The sequence below is a fragment of the Lepidochelys kempii genome, chromosome 9 (genome assembly GCF_965140285.1).
Source record: "Lepidochelys kempii isolate rLepKem1 chromosome 9, rLepKem1.hap1, whole genome shotgun sequence".
NCBI lineage: Eukaryota > Metazoa > Chordata > Testudines > Cheloniidae > Lepidochelys > Lepidochelys kempii.
Genome location: NC_136388.1, coordinates 101,804,011 through 101,816,798, shown reverse-complemented (window position 1 = coordinate 101,816,798; position 12,788 = coordinate 101,804,011). Strand labels below are relative to the sequence as shown.

Genomic DNA, 12,788 nt, shown 5'->3' with positions numbered 1-12,788 from the left:
AGGTCGTGGCTCTCCTTGTTGTGTCGAGTACAGAAAATTGGCAGCTTCTCAGTGCTGAAATATTGTCCTGTAGTTTTACTGTTGTAGTGAGGAACATTGCCCTTAAAGTGAGGAGCATGTGTCCTTGCTGTAGGCCCATATTCCTTTCAATAGCACCATTCCAAGTACAGAATGTGTCTATTTGCACAAACAGTTCTGCTGAGTGCTCTATACTTTCAAAGTACGATAGAAAAGCTTCAGTTTGTCACAATACTTTCCAAGGTTTGTTCTAATAATATTTTGTTTCATGTTGATACAGCCCCAGAAAGCCTGTTTCTTGCTTCCTGGGGACTGAGCCGGAGGCTGAACTAGCTCATTGTTTCCCATTGAGACTACAAACACCTGACATCTCTGGCCCAAGACTCAAAAGTCTTACGAGCCCTTTACAGTAATAATCATGCATAGCTCTTAGAGTATTCCTCATCCCTAGATCTCAAAATGTATTACAAATATTGGTTGGATTTTTGATCCCCAATTTATAGTTAGGGAAACTGAGGCACGGAGGTCATGTGACTTGCACGTGGTCACATAGTGAGTTAAATGATAGAGTTGGGACTAGACTTGCAATCCGATCTACTTGGACCCGTTTAGTGCTCCCATCCGTTTAGAGCTGTGTGTCCAGGGGCATTGTGTGCATTCTATAAGTATGGTATGCAGGCGATGTGGAGTCTTCTGAGATACAACATTTTATTTTTAAAAGAAAGGGGCCAGTCTGGCCACCCCAGGTCCTATTGCCTTGTGAGGGAACCTGGCATGTTGGGGGGATTACAAGATGCTTCCCCTAATGTAGAATGATCATGCTTCCCCTAATGTAGAATGATCATTCGTGTTCTCTGGGCAGTTTACAATAAAACTTCCTTGGACAGTGCAGTGTATCTATGCTTTAGCAGTCCTAGAAACCTGCAGTCACCACAGCTATACAACGCGACAGGCTTCTGTCACTCAGGCCTGCACAACTTCTAAGAATGGTAGTGGGAGGAACAGGAATGTGCCCTGTAAAGACAATACTTTTTAATATTTAATTATGCTCAGCTGGAGAAATAAGTCAGTATTTAGTGTCTGTAACTGTTAACTAGTGCGGGGGGAGAAGGGGATGTTAAAATGAGATTTTGGAGTTGTGTGTGTGATTTTGCCATAACTGTATTAAATCCACTTCGGAGCTAAAGGAAAATGTTTTGGTTAAGTTTTATTTTTCGTAATTCCCAGGGTGGAGCATGTGCTTGGTAGCAAGGCCTAGCACTGGTGTGCTGATCTTGGAAACTGGACTCTTTCTGCTGGTGGGGTTAACAATATTGCCGAGGGAGAGTGTGAAAGCTGTAATGAGGGCTGCTGGTCAGACTGCCTCCTTGAGCCGGTAGTTGGGGTAACTTGATTGTCTACCTGAATGATGAGTGCTGGATTAGCTCCTCATCAGCGGGGTCCCAGGTAGTTTCTCCAGTCACAGCTGGCCATGCTCCCTTTTTTGGGATGGACTCGAGGGGTGGGAATTGTGACCTTGCCATTGACTACTAGCCCCTTCATTCTGTTCTTGATGCTCACATGCCATGGCGAGGGGATGGTCTTATCTTGGTGTTACATGAAGATCACGTATCTGTACTGATGGGGGGGAGCCTATTCACGAGTCAGTAGCTTGCTGCTTTTGAACCTTTAACAAAATTTGCAAAAACTCCCATAAACTCTGCTGGATTCTGTGTTTTTTCCTGCCTGTCACTGCCAATTACTAAGATTCGTTTTAGAGTTTACAAACAGTATTTTCCAATCTAAGGGCTGCTGTTTCTATTTGATTGAGTCAATGATATCGCAATCTGGTGTTTGTGATGTTTATAATCACCTTGGAATTGGTGTTTCAGACAGGCCAGATTGATGGCATTGCTGATTGATTGGGGGGTGCTGAAGAGGTGGATTTGAAAGGAGAAAACATCTATCTCCAATGAAAATATCTCTGTAACCAGCAATGACGGGTGGAAATAGAGCGTTCGTGGGGCAAGTGCGCTGGAGTTTTGAATGAACACTCAAGTCTAGAGAAGTTTGTCAGAGCATAGCTGTCAGCAAGAATCATCTCCCACATCTCACCACTTTTGATTTTAACAAGACGACTTTGGCTTGAGCTTTGCTTTTGCGTGTGTTGGCAAGTCAATTCAATTATCAAAGTCAACCCCCATGTTTTTGAAGGCTAGGTAAATTGGTACTCAAAGCTAGCAGGGACTTCCCTGGATATTTGTCTATTATTGGGTGACTTCAGAGAAACCTGCCTTCTTCAGGGATGGTTTTATACTGGGGTTTGCCCATTTAATGGGGTGCCCTGGGCGTTTGTCAGATTGCACTCTGAGACCCTTTCTGATTTTTCCATCACTGCACTTTGCGTTTGGAGAATGACAACGGTCTACTGCTTCTCTGCTTATTCATTTGACTTCAAAGCTTTCATTCTCTGTCATTAGACTGAAAAGCACCAAAGTTAAAACTTGGCACAGAAGATGGATTTATGACTTATAGGAAATTGGGCATGCTGGCTGCATTCTAAATGCTCAGTGGTCGTCTTATTGGCTGTGCTAGGTCTTTAGACAAATCCACAGCTTATGGTTCAGTGAAGACAAATACTTCCTTAAAAAGCAGCAAACCTACGGAATTAAAAAAGCAAGTGCAAAAAAAATGTAAAATACCATAGAAATTTGGCCTATTAAAGAATGTGATTTGTTAAATGCATTAAAGCAGGACTTGGTAAAACTATAAATCCTTTTAAAACTGGTGCTAAGTAAGAAAAATATCTCGCATGCGCTGGTCTCTGTGTAGTTTCCTTTGCCAGCAGCCTTCTGTATTCCTATTTCTATTTCCTTAGAGCTCTTTGTTTATGAATAACAGCCCTGTTTCCTCAAACTCTATCACTTCACCTTCTGCTTGATCCTATGGTAAAGTCGTCATTTGATATTTGTCTCCTCACTAGGTTGTAATGGCCCATCCTGCATGGGGCTGAGCCACTTGTATCTCTCATGGAAGGCTGCTCAGCCCCTCAGATGCCTGGGGCCTTGGCATTTAACTTCTTCACAGAGTTTGTTGAATGTGAGAGTGTGTTCATCTGAAACACAAGTGCCTGGAATTTTTTTAATCGCCTAAGTGGTTTAGGAGCAGGCTGCACACCATTGAACATCCAGGAGACTTGTGCACCTGAGTTGTTTAGGTGTGTTTGGAAATTCACCACAGATATGTTTGATTAATTAAAAATCCAAATCCCACTGTCTATGCCAAGCTAAGATTTGTTCCTGAATTAATATTTATTAAACATGGAAAAGAAAATAGTTTGAACACCAAAGACAAGCATTTTGAGTAGGATTTATTTTAAAGCGTCTCCTCGGAGGAGAACTTTCACAGTAAAGAATGTAAAAGTGATTTCCCCCATTGTCAGCAGTTTCCCATATTCCCTTTGCTGTACTGAAAATAATTTGAGCAGGTGCCACCACCAGCCTTAAAGCTTATGAAGAAGGGATCATAATCGAATCATAGCAATGTCGGGCTGGAAGGGACCTTGAGAGGTCGTCTAGTCCAGCCCCCTGCACTGAGGTGAGACCAAGTAAACCTAGACCAGCCCTGATGGGTTTGTCTGTTCTCAAAAACCTCCAATGGCAGGGATTCCACAACTTCCCACGAAGCCTGTTCCTGAGCTTATCTGTCCTGAGAGTTAGAAAGTTTTCCCTAAGATCTAACCTCAGTCTCCCTGGCTGCAGATTAAGCCCAATACTTCTTGTCCTACACTCAGTGGACATGGAGAACAATTTGTCACAGTCCTCTTTAGAAGAGCCCTTAACGTATCTGAAGACTGTTCTCAGGTCCCCCCTCAGTTACCTTTTCTCAAGACTAATAAAGAACTGGGCTTGTTCAACCTTTCCGCACAAGTCAGGTCTGCTAAACCATGTATCGTTGTTGTTCCTCTCTTCTGCATTCTCTCCAGTTATGTCTGTTGGGTCAAGGATCGTCCTTTACAATGGGGCCCAGCCTAGCTGTGGCTATTTGGTGTTATCACAATTTAAGTGTTAAATAACTGTGATCCTCTGGTCTAACATGGGTCAGCCCTATGGGAGACTCTCAACTGAGGAGTGAAACTCTGAGGACTCTCACCCACTATTCAGCAGGAAGCTGGTCTGGGAGCAGAGCCCTGGCGTGACGAGCAGTGGCCTACGTGGCAGTGCAGACAGGTTGCTGTGGTCTGTATCCAGTGGAGTGATTTTCTTTCAAGTCTGGCTGTTTCATTCCCAGTCGCAGAGTTTTTCATCTGTCAAATGTGAGGTCACCACGATCCAGGTGCTCCTGGCCAAATCAGACAGGATGTGATGCTGTCCCTCTCCAGCTGCAAAGGCGCGGTGGGGCGGGGCAGCATTATTTCAGCTGTTCTGATTTCCAGAACTGCTGAGGGGTGTAGGTGGACCCTGAGACCAGGGCCCGTCTGGTTGACCTGAGGGAAGACTCCCCAATGGAAGGGAGGGGTGTTATGGTGGTAGCAAGGGGGGGATAAGGTCTCTGGAAGGTGAGGTGCAGGTGTCCACCGTGACCGAAGCAAGCCCATTGATTCCCCTGCTCTCCCCCCATCTCGCTGGGGCGGGGCATCGGTGTTCCAGAGTTGACTCTCAGGTCAGTGGAGGTCTGGGTGTGCCAGCCTAGGACATGCTGGCCTGGGGAATCCAGTGCCCAGCGCTGATGTTGGCAGGGTAGCATGGGGCTATCTCGCTGCTGCCCAGCACAGTTGGATCGCACTCCATTTCAGATGCTGTCTAGGCTTGACTGATGTGCACTGTATGTGTCAGATAACAGGAGGGGGGGCCAGTGTCTGTGGAAAGGTGAAATCTTCAGTTTGGAAGCGTTTTTATAAGCTTTGCCATTCACCCCAAACACACGATTCGGGATTATTTCATGATCTCTTAGTAAAGTTTAAAATGTTTCACTAATTAGTCCTTTTTTTATGTTTTGACAGGCTATTGTGTAGCTACAATAATTAATTCTTCTTTTTCTGTGTTTGAGTGAACACCCGTTGAAAATCTTAAGTAATGATTAGGTTTATTTATGTTTAAATTTGTCACCAGTGTTTTACATAACAAGGAATTTTGTCTCCATTTAAGGATACACATGCTTTCCTCGTACTATCATTATATAACAACAGGAGTTAGAAGAAAGTGAGCTCTGGGGTATAATGTAAAATGTTAATTTTGGTGGTCAAATCTTATTAACTGTGAAAGGATTCACCACAGAATTCTGCAAACAAATCGTGCCATAAATCCTGCAACACTGACAATGTAGCTTCATTCGTTTCAGATGTACAAGACTGCTGAAAATGATGAGGCTTGCTTGCTGTTTTCAGTATTATTAACCAGTATGAGGTGCATGTTTCAACAAAGATTTGGGAAAAAATAAGCTTGTTGTATTGCCAGGGTACTTAAAAACAAATTTACAATTGCCTGGACTACTGAAAGCAAAACTCGCTGTAGTAGAGGGCTATACTGTAGACAGCGGGTATCGGATTTCCATGGACAGGAGAGCCAGCTTGATCCTCCTGATATCAGTTCATTGAGGCTTTGGGAAATCTTAACAAAACTATTTTTAATACGCTAAAGCTGATTGAAAAGACTCAAAATTATTTCTAAAGTAACTTACGACGGAGGGAGGCAAGTTACAACTTGACAATCAGTCATTTTTAACCCAAAGTCCACAAAAGCTAGCACACCCAGCCTTCCCAATGCTCTGTTTTGAGTGTCTAGCTGTACGGAAATAGTGGGCAGCAATGAATTATTTTTATTTATTTCATTCTTTACAGTTTAGTGTTACCACTCTCAATACAACGAATCCACACCCACAGAATATGCTAACTGAATGCAAAGGCTATATAAATCAATGGCCAATAATGCAATAAAATCTAGCAATTTCTTTCTCTGCTGAAGTTCTCCATCTTTCCTGCTCTGATTTTTAATAATTACTTGCATACTCAATTTAGATATTAGATTAAGCAAACAGATAATTGATGTTCACTTGGAAATCCATTTTATTAGCAGAAAATTTACCGGTTAGGGCCTGCAATTCTTTTCTTTTAATCAGAAAAGTTAGCCACAAAAAAGCCTAATTTTGAAACCCTTACTCATGAGAGCAATCCTTGCTATCAGGAAGTCCTATAGTCCAGGGGTGCGGGATCAAGCCTGAAATGGGCTGTGAAATGTTGCAGCAAATGTGGGTAATTCTAGAGTGAACATTCTCTCAGTGGGATCCGATTGTTCTGTTATTCTGTTTGTTACAATAGCACTTAGATGCCCCAACCAAGGTTGGGGTCATAGTGTGCTGGGTGATGCACAAACACACAGTGAGAGACAGTCCCTGCGATAAACAGCTCAGAGTCTAGACAGACACAGGGTGAGGGAAATGGGTATAGCAACCAAGTGGAGTGAGAGGCACAGAAAGAGACGTGACTTGCCCAGGAACACCCAGCGGGTTGGTGGCTAGTCCAGGAATAGAACCCAGTTCTGCTGACTCTCATCCCAGGACCCTAACTAGAGTCATAGCAATATTGGGAAGGAACTTTGAGAGGTCATCTTGTCCAGCCCCTGCGCTGAGGCAGCGCCAAGTAAACCCAGACCCTCCCTGACAGGGGTTTGTCCAACCTGTTCTTAGAAACCTCCAGTGACAGGGATTCCATGACCTCCCTTGGAAGCCTGTTCCAGAGTTTAACTACCCCGAGAGTTAGACAGATTTTCCTAATATCTAACCTCAATCTCCCTTGCTGCAGAGTAAGGCCATGACTTCTTGTCCTGCCTACACTGGACATGGAGAATAATTGATCACTGTCCTCTTTATAAGAGCCCTTAACGTATGTAAAGACTGTTTTCAGGTCGCCCCTCAGTCTGCTTTTCTCAAGACTAAACATGCCCAGTTTTATTAACCTTTCCTCAGAGGTCAGCTTCTACAAACCTTTTATCCTTTTTGTTCGTCTCCTCTGGAATCTCTCTCCAGTTGGCCACACCTTTCCTAAAGTGTTGTGCCCAGAAGTGGACACAGTGCTCCAGCTGAGGCCTCCCCAGTTCCGAGCGGGGTGAGACAGTTGCCTTCCAGGTCTTACACACAGAAAAGGGCAACGAAAATGATTAGGGGTATGGAACGGCTTCCATATGAGGAGAGATTAATATATCTGGGATTATTCAGCTTGGAAAAGAGACAACTAAGGGGAGATATGATAGAGGTCTATAAAATCATGACTGGTGTGGAGAAAGTAAATAAGGAAGTGTTATTTACTCCTTCTCGTAACACAGGAACCAGGGGTCACCAAATGAAAATAATAGGCAGCAGGTTTAAAACAAACCAAAGGAACTATTTTTTCACACAACACACAGTCAACCTGTGGAACTCCTTGCCAGAGGATGTTGTGAAGGCCAAGACTATAACAGAGTTCAAAAAAGAGCTAGATAAGTTCATGGAGGATAGGTCAATCAATGGCTATTAGCCAGGAGGGGCAAGGATGGTGTCCCTAGCCTCTGTTTGCAAGAAGCTGGGAATGGGTGACAGGGGATGGATCACCTGATGATTCCCTGTTCTGTTCTTTCCCTCTGGGGCACCTGGCATTGTCCGCGGTCGGTAGACAGAATACGGGGCTAGATGGACCTTTGGTCTGACCCAGTCTGGCCGTTCTTATGTTCTTTTTGTAATTATTTGCTACCTAACCAAATCTTTGACACCTGTAACATGTCCCTGGAGGAAGTATATATGGCTTAGTCCAGAACCTCTGATACCCTAAAGCTACTCCGTCGGGAGGTGTCCTTCCTTTACATGTGATCAGTAAGGCTGTTGAGGGCTTAATCATACGACTTCTGCTAATTAGCCGCTTAGCATGTGTTACCTTATCTTCACCTATTCCTTGCTTTATTTCCTCTTCTGACGTTTCACATGGCACATCCTATGCCACCCCCCTTGTTTCAGGTAGGAATCTGACAGTTTATTTTTAGCTTTCCTAGCACCTTTTGTCTTAAGGAACTAGCCTACTTATTCTTTGGTTTTGCATTCCACTCACAAGTCTGCACCAGGTAGTTCTCTAGCTCTTACTAAATCTGCAACACTTTTTTTTGAACCACTCTGCAGTCTGCAGGGATTGACATCTCCTATTTGTACATCCTTAGCTAATTAATTATGGAAATTAATTACATAATTTCCCCCATGTCCCGTTCCTGCCTTCTCACTTGCTGTTCCTTTTGCTGGTTCTAAAGAATCTACCTGATTTTGAAAGTCTTCCATATGTTAGTTTTCAAATTAGTTTAAAGTCCCCCCTCCGAAGCTTGAAGAGTCAAAGGGCCCAGCTAATTTATATCTTCTGAATGCCCTGGAACCAGGGAGAGCCTATGTCAGAATTTTGAAAGAAGTAGAAACAGCCAATAGAATTTAGCCAATAGAACTGTTTAGCCACCCTGTTCCCGGACTGTGTAGTAGCAGAGGCTAGATGCTGTACATCTGTGTGCGCCCATGTCAAGGATGCATCAATTTAAAGTCAGGAAGGACAAGGCTTTAAAGAAACATAGTCAGCTCAGCATTTCCGTTTCCTTGAGTAATAGAAGCAGCTTGCAGCAGGTGACAATGAGACCTGGCAAGTCTCCCACTGAAAGTAGCAGGAGACGAGCGAGAGCAGCTTCCTGCTCACCTCTCAAGACTGCACTTGAGCATAAATAGTTCTGAAAGTGTGAGGAAAGCAGCATTTCTGTGCTTGTGAAAGAGCTGTGCTCCAAGGCAGCTTACCATTCCATTCTGCAGTGCCTCGTGGCGGGGCTGAGGGAATTATAGAATGAGGATGGTTGCAAGGGGAACCTGTTCTGGAAGGAGCTGGGAGTTTATCTGCAGCTGGAGAAGAGGCAGATTTCTGCAGTTAAGAGGAGGTTCTTGGGGGTCTTAGGCAGAGGCAGATTAAGATGTATTGGGGCCCTGGACACAAAGAACATTTGGGCCCCCCACACCTTGGGGGTCCAGAGGTGCCAGAACTGGGGGGGGGGAAAGGTGGCCATTTCCCCCCCACAGGAGGGCAGGGACACAGGCTGGGGGCTGCTCTCAGGCCCTGGCCCCCATCCTGGGCAAGTGGAGCATCCGGGGTGCCCCACGGTGGTCTGGGCTTCCTGGGTGACTCTTACCAGTGCCTGGCTCCAGCTTTTGGCCTGGCCAGGGGCCGGGGCCGCAGGGGGACGGGGTCACAGTTCCAACACCCGTGGCTCCCCCACTTCTACCCAGGTTCTGGTGCTCCTGCAGGGGCCACCAAATTGGCTGGGGCCCTAGGCATGAGCCCCATAGGTCTGTGCTTTAGTTGGCCACTGGCCCAAAGCTCACTGAAGTCCATGGAAACTCCAGGTGACTCAACAGATGCTGGATTTGGCCGTAGGTATATTATGCTGAGAGGAGCTGGACAGCAGTAAGAGTTTTAACTCCCGAATGAGCCCCGTCGGAGTGAGTGGACATTGGAGCACATCTGCTTTGGGGCCCATTTGCTGCGTGACTGCAGGGGTGTCTCTGAGCTCTTCGTGGAATGGGTGGGGTGTCTGGAGGAGTGTCTCGTGACTGGCCGGCCGCGTTATTTGTTACTGTCTGAATGTTTGCGTTTTAATGCTGCGGGTTGGGTTTTGTTGTGGTAATGAGGTGTTGGTTCATCTAGAGCCTGTGCACAGGCATGTTGTTGTTATTTACATCTAACTAAATAATAGTGAAAGGAAGAAGCTTCGATAAACTCCGATGCTCAAGTATATATTGTTGGGTTCCATTTGGGGCTGTTTTGATACCTGCTCTCGCTCTTCCTAGTGCATTCTGTTCCTGAGCTAAATCCTCGTATTAAGAGAATCCTGCTTGTATTTGCTACCCAATAAATGTGGTGCTTGCAGTAAATGTCTAGTGTGTGCATTTAGCTGGCTGTGGTCCGACTTTGGGACATGTTTGTTATCAGGATGGGGGACAGGAGGGATCTAGGGAAAGTTGCTTAACTCACCAGCTTAAATGGGGGTGACAGCAAAACAATAAACAAAATCCTCTGTCTTTGTCACACTGATTTGAGGCTGAACTCACAGATGTTAGGTACAGCTGTTAACTCTAAAGGGAAATCTAGATGGCTTTAGGGCACTTGTCTGCCCTAAAACTGCTTCTGTTCCTCCCAACTGCAGTTTCAGCAGTCAGACAATTAGATTCAGTTTCCACCTGACACTATCTTACTTTTTCTGAGCATAGAATGTGTGCAAATGACTTGCTGTATTTTGTGAGTAACCTTGGTTCAATCTCTTAAGTGCTATTGTTGGGTCAGTCTTTTGTCATTGTGTGTTTCAAGGCATTGTTCCTTATTTTTAGACTTTAATAATGTCACTAAATTACAGTATTACAAATACAAGAAACTTTAATGGGTGGTAATTGCAGGACTATTAGAAACAGAAAATGATGGTATTAAGTTTTAACTTTTATTATGAATTTAAAAAACCCTTAATACTAAACCAAGAACAAGAATAAAAAGCACTAGGTACAGTACTTTCCTGAGAAGTATTCAAGATAGCAGAGAGCTATGTGGCAGGCTACAAAATGAGCTGTTTATACGATGAAGGGAGCTGTAGCTCACGAAAGCTCATGCTCAAATAAATTGGTTAGTCTCTAAGGTGCCACAAGTCCTCCTTTTCTGTTTATACTGTATAAGCTCAAAAGCTTGTCCCTCTCACACACAGAAGTTGGTCCAGTAAAAGACATCCCTTCACCCACTTGTCCTTGTTAAAAAATATTCAGATGTAATAAATGTGACACCTCCTCACCCCCAGCTGAGATCCCTTTAAAAGCAAGGAAACATCAGTGTGTGGGACACCTCTTTCCCCTACCTGAATGCCCACACAGCACATTTATAGTGACGGGGCACACGCTCTGTCATCACAGTGAATGAATGCCTGCCTGCCTCAGACTGGTAAAACAATACCTGTTCCACAACACATCAGTCTCCCTCAGTTTGTGACAGCCCAATTACAACCTCAGTGACACCAGCAAACATTCAGCCTCCGCATGTGCACAGGGCAAGTGGTGGTGTGTCTGTGTGAGATGTATGAGATCTCCATTAAGGTCACTTGTCTCTAAATTGGGTTATAACATAAGGCAACACACATCTGCTTCAGTTATAAGTAGTAACCCTGATTATCAGAGGGCTGTTGGGGTTCTTTATTGCATCAGCAGACATGGAAACGAGAATCCCAGCGAGCCACGCGGTAGCAATGTGAGCTAGTGAGGAGCAAGGGAGGAGTTTCAAGGGATCTGAAATAAGCTTGTCGGGTGGCAAAGTGTTAAATGTCAGGGCTTGTCTTCGGAGCCCTTTCTGTAAAACAAAGAGTCTACTTTCTAAACAGGGTTTAAAAAAACAAGCAGAGGTTTTAACCCAGAAAAAAATGATCTGCCAATCCGGCCTCATGAACTTCTAAACCAATCTACAATAATTGTATAAACTGTTTGAATGCTTCCCTGTGCAAGAGATTCGGTGGAACACTGAGACTTTCTCTGAGAATGGGAAAGAGCAAAAAGCTAGTACTGGGAGCCAAGTTCGACCTCGGAGCATCCCCAGCTCTGACTACATGTGCAAATAGGAAGCAAGTGTTTGATCCAATAGCTTGTGTTTGAACAAGTGCCCCGAGTTAATCGCCTCCTACAGAACTTTGACTTAACTCGAGGGACACGTCACAGCCACACAGTGGAGAACAAGCTGATAGTTACACTCCTTGTAGCAGTGACTGGAGACCTAGAGAAGAGAGAGCTGTTCCTGAAAATGATCAAATCCATTAATTGGAACTGACCACTCCTGGGACTCAGTTTACCAAAGTACATCTGTAACTCAGTGCTCAGTGTGTGTCCTGCATGCCCTGCTGCCGGATCCGGGGACGGTGTGACTCCTACAGCTCCGTTTTCAGAGCCTGGCTCCTTAGCTTGAGCTGCAGAGACTTTCTTTTCGCTCTTGAGCTGCCTGGTGTTGGCCGTTACACATCTTACATTGAATTTCCCATGTTTGAGCGTCTGGAATCCCCCAGCCCATCCAAGTGTGATCGCAGAAGGATATTAATTCACACCTGAACCCCCTTCGCTTTTGCTTCTCTAAGATGTATACCGTTTCCCCCCTTAATTAGTGGTGACTGTTCAACAGTGTGCCCTTGTTGCCAAGAAGGCCAATGGCATTTTGGGCTGTATAAGTAGGGGCATTGCCAGCAGATCGAGGGAAGTGATCGTTCCCCTCTATTCGACATTGGTGAGGTCTCATCTGGAGTACTGTGTCCAGTTTTGGGCCCCACATTACAAGAAGGATGTGGAAAAATTGGAAAGCGTCCAGCAGAGGGCAACAAAAATGATTAGGGGACTGGAACACATGACTTATGAGGAGAGGCTGAGGGAATTGAGATTGTTTAGTCTGCGGAAGAGAAGAATGAAGGGGGATTTGATAGCTGCTTTCAACTACCTGAAGAGGATGGATCTAGACTGTTCTCAGTGGTAGCAGATGACAGAACGAGGAATAATGGTCTCAAGTTTCAGTGGGGGAGGTTTAGGTTGGATGTTAGGAAAAACTTTTTCACTAGGAGGGTGGTGAAACACTGGAATGCGTTACCTAGGAAGGTGGTGGAATCTCCTTTCTTTGAGATTTTGAAGGTCAGGCTTGACAAAGCCCTGGCTGGGATGATTTAATTGGGGATTGGTCCTGCTTTGAGCAGGGGGTTGGACTAGATGACCTCCTGAGGTCCCTTCCAACCCTGATATTC

The 12,788-nt window shown here is 44.9% G+C and overlaps 1 protein-coding gene across 1 annotated transcript in view; it reads left to right on the top strand.

Moving 5' to 3' along the window:
* LOC140916778 (uncharacterized) overlaps window positions 1-12,788 on the top strand; it is a 203,745-nt gene that overhangs the window by 135,600 nt on the left and 55,357 nt on the right. The gene's annotated exons all lie outside the window — the stretch shown is intronic.